The sequence below is a fragment of the Bison bison genome, unplaced genomic scaffold (genome assembly GCF_000754665.1).
Source record: "Bison bison bison isolate TAMUID 2011002044 unplaced genomic scaffold, Bison_UMD1.0 scf7180017863350, whole genome shotgun sequence".
Taxonomy (NCBI): domain Eukaryota; kingdom Metazoa; phylum Chordata; class Mammalia; order Artiodactyla; family Bovidae; genus Bison; species Bison bison.
The window spans coordinates 95,217-99,525 of record NW_011493922.1 but is presented as its reverse complement, the minus strand read 5'-3'; the positions used below and the strand labels follow the sequence as shown (position 1 = coordinate 99,525).

The 4,309-nt window shown below is 46.5% G+C and overlaps 1 long non-coding RNA gene across 1 annotated transcript in view; it reads right to left on the bottom strand.

Annotated features, from left to right (window-relative positions):
- LOC104983751 overlaps window positions 1-2,661 on the bottom strand; it is a 120,179-nt gene extending 117,518 nt beyond the window's left edge. The window contains exon 1 of the long non-coding RNA XR_824675.1: window positions 2,284-2,661. This is a non-coding gene — a long non-coding RNA (uncharacterized LOC104983751). The remainder of the gene's footprint in view (window positions 1-2,283) is intronic.
- Between the last annotated feature and the right edge of the window lie 1,648 nt (window positions 2,662-4,309).

Below are 4,309 nucleotides of genomic sequence, written 5' to 3'. Positions count from 1 at the left end.
TTCATGTGCATGTCTTTTACATGTCACTGCTATAATTAACATTTGTTAAGAGTTTCAAACATAAATGTCACAAACCAAGCCCAAACTTGCAACTTTCCTAAGACACGGTGAGAAATAATCAAGTAAAATCTTAATTTGCTCACATGGAAAGCAGTCGGTTTCCTTTCTCTCTTCATGTCTAAACTTGTTAATTCAAATGTACACATGTGAGGCAATTAAACGATTGTCCTTTAGTCCTTGTAACCGAAAGGTGGCACCTCTAAAAATTAGAGTTAGCTTTCAAGAGGTACCACATTAAAAAGGAAAAAAAAAAAAAAAACCAAACAGGCATTTAAATGTCAAAGCCTTAGAAAGAAGATCTTGTTTCTGTGACTTGAGGTTAATTCTACTGAAATAGGAAAGATAAATGTCTCAAATGGAAAATAGTTTAGAAAATAACACCTATTACATTGACAGTAAATAAATGCAACTCTTCTCTAGATCAGTGCATAAACTTGACGACTAAAGACATGTAGTGAAAATAATACTTTCTGGGATACATAGATTAGTGTGGAAGGTCAAGCAGAGTTGAGAAAGAAGGCTCCTTTTTCTTATCCCAAGTGGACACATTAAAAAAAAAAAAAAGTAAGACTTGGCATTTCCTCTGGTAAATCAAAGGGGAAGATTTATCTGGACACCAACATCTGCTGATTTCTCTGCACTCATGTAGGATCCACTTGGAATGCTTTCCCATTGCATTCAACTAAGCACTTCTTTCTACCTCCTTCCATCTGACAGCCATTACTTATCTGTCTCTGATGAATAACAAGAAAGGAAAGCTTATACCACTGAGGATGCAATTAGAAATTTCTGAGGCTACCATCAAGGTTCTGTCCAGCAAGTCCTGTTCACTTAACCTATCAGGCAGGCAGCCAGGGCACAGAGTTGTTTTGACATCTTTCTCTGTATTATAATAAGAGATGAAAACAAAAACATTTTTCCCATTAAGATTTTTGAAATTTGAGGCTATCTTCCTACCATTACTTTCTAAACTTTGTTCCAGTACAAGAGAATTCTTGGCCAACTGAGCTTCCATGTGCCTTCTAAATGGAGTACTAAAATTGTATAAGCATCACGTTTACATCTATTAAATATACTTATTGAAAGAAAATAAGGCAAAGCATGAATTCAATATCTGGGAAACAATGCAAACAGCAGAAAGAGAGAATGAAATCACAATTCATACACAAATGCAGCTTTAACACAAAAGTTAAATGTTTGCTTTATTTTAAAGGGTTAATCTTCAAGAAAGTCAAAATCAATACATACACAAAGCTAACTAGATTAGCTTTCTCAAAGTAGAAACCCAAGCCTCCTGATAGCATTAGTGTCACTTAAAAATGTTTTGAAACTTTATACATATACGTACATATATCTATATCTATCTATATATGTATATTGCTCCTCAACATAAGGGCCATACCAAAGAATCTCAGGAAATTAATGTTTTTTTTTTTTTTTTTCCTCTATTGGAAGAGCTTCTCCAAGTTCAGACATTGCCACTGATGGACAATACCAAATAGCCCTACAGGACAGATGGAAGCAGGAAGAGTCAAATGGTGGGCACTTAAAAGCAACAGCAATTAAGCAGTTGAAAGTGGGTTGAAACGGTGGTTTATTTTTGTTCCATTTGAAGGAATCAAGTGAGAGACACAGCCTCTTGCAAGGAGGAGATCAAGTCAAACTTGACGCTTCCCCTCTCTGCACATCTTGTCTACTTCCTTTATTCAGTTTAATTGCTTTCCCTATTCTAATTTTCGCAGAGGTTGTATTCTATCTTGTTCCTTCTCCCTTGCCCTGAGCAGGAAAAAAAAAATCTTTCTCCTTTCATCACTACCTTCCTCTTTCCTCAGAGAAAAGGCAATCCTCTCCAGGAGGAGAAAAAAGCCCTGTGCGTGCTTCGGTTGGGAGGAGGGAGAAGAGAGATTGAGAAAGGAGTTGGGGGCGGGGGGCGGTGAGGGATAGAAATTGAGGGTAGGGGGCGGAGGAGAGAAGGAAAGAAGAAGATGGGGGATGCCCAACATCAACTCCAGGCTCTGAATCACAGGCGCTGTGCTAAGTGCTTCTCCAGGAGATGCACATGTGGTCTCATTACACTGCTCACAATAGGCCACCCGGGGCTCCCTTCCCAGGTCTCAGTCTCCCCCCACCAAAACCCAAGTGTGCCGAGAAGAAAACCTTCTGGACGGATTTAAGCAAATAGGCACCACCGAGGTGACCGTGCCGCCACTCCCGCTGCCTTACCTGGAGCGGGGAACAGGAGGTGGTGCCTGCTCGCCGGTCCCTACAGCTTCCCGGGGCTGACCGGTGCACACGACTCCTTTCGCTGCCTCTGCTCTTGGAGGGGCAGCCTGCAACACAAAAGGGGGGTGTGGGTGTGGGTGTGTGGGAGGTTTTCCAGGGCCACCAGCTGGTCCCAGCTGGCCGCCCTCACCCTACACACACCCCTCCGGGGCACCAAGCCCCGCTCTCCGGGGAGCACCACCCTGGGGGCTTGCCCCAGTGCAGTCTCAAGTTGCCGCTGCCAAGTGCTGCCGCCGCCGCTGCAGGAGGAGGAGGAAAGACACTGGGGGCAGTACTCGGTCTAGAGCATCCCCACACTGCAGCTTCTCCAGGAATCCCTCCAGTGAGGAGGCGGCCGCCCGTCATCTCCCAGCCCCGGCCGCCTGATTGGCTCCACCGCCGGTACGCTGAGCCAGGGAGCCAATCCGGGCTCACTAATAATAGGTGGATCCGCGCAGCCAACAGCGCCCATCCCAGTTCTGTTAGTGTCTCTCCATCCCCACAGCGGACAGGGACTTGAGGAGGGGGTTGAGGAGCGTTGGGGGAGGGCGGTCAACTCTGAGGGGGTCAGATCCCAAGGAGACGTAATCAAGGGCAGCCGATAAACCCTCTGGGTAGTCACAGGAATGCCTCGCAACCTGTTCAGCAAGCCATAAGCATAGGAGAGGGAGGCAGCATAATAAAAAGCTCCCCCCCCCCCCCCCCCCCCCTTTTCTTTCTTTTTTTTTACTTTCAATCAAAACCTGCCCTGATACTGAGCATGCCCAGACTGCAACAGCGCCCTAGGAGTTCCGATGTGTGTGGGTTTGCAGGCTGTGGGTGTCTTAAAATGTGGGAGCCGGGAAGAAGAGACAGAAGTTTGTCTTTGGCTATTTGACCCGGAGGAGTTGTGAAAGCAAAGCAGGGCAGGGATAAGAAAGGAGTCCGCCGGAGAGTCCTCACCCTGAGCCATAGGAAGGTGGCCCTCTGGGCCACTGGAGACTGTTAATACCATTGTGTGGGTTCGGGGGTGGAAGAATAATCGGAGCCTTTCTAGACGCCTGGAGACTTTTCTTGAATCAAGGGTGCGGTGCTTGGGAGATGCCGGGATGCGGGCACGGGAAGCTCCTTCCCCTAGGTGGGGCCGGGAAGCGACTCCACCCTGCAGCGGGGGCTGCCAGGCAGAGGAGAGCGCTCTGGGAGTTTCCACTGCGGCGACCAGTAAGTTTGTAGACTTAGGTCAAGTGCGACAATGTTGGGGATGCAGTTTCTGCCAGCCCCCTCCCCCATCTCTCCACCCCTTGCCAGCGCCGTGACGACTGAAGCGTGGGTACTCCCCCTCCTTTCTCTCTTTCCCCTGAACGATTCTGCTCGGAAGTAAGAAGCTTTTCCCCTGTGAGAGCAGTGCTGACCTGATTGCCTCTAAGCTCTAGGGCAATTTATAGCTTGGTAATACGGAGAAGCCAAACTGGGAGATTCAGCGATAGGGGGCAGGGACTGCAAGCATGGCAAGGGGCGGAGCGGAACCTGGCCCCGGTAGGACCGGGTCCATTCTCTGCTCCACAGGTGCAAGGCTTCTGAAACGCAGAGAAGTTATCTCCCTCTGTCACTCACTGACCTTGTTTACTGGCCTTTGAACCCCTGTGTTTTGCTTAGAAATGCTTCCAGTTTGTGTAAACTTTGTCAATGGCTCCAATTGAGAACTCTCCTAATTGGGTTATTTTACTGAGGAGATTATGATGGCACCTCAGTTAAGGAAATAAATAGCTATCTCAATTCCCCAAACCCATCCACTTTGAACTGGAGTTTCATTAACACTGGTTTGCAAAGGTAACTGTATCAAGCATTCAATTAACAGTAACACATTTCTTCAAGTTTTTAATTAAATCTCTGCAATTTATGTAATGTTTAGGATCCTTATTCTAAGTTTAGGGGAAAAGAAGACGACACAAATTAATCGTTTTAATAACAAATACTTGTGTATTCCCCCAAATTGTAACTAAACGTA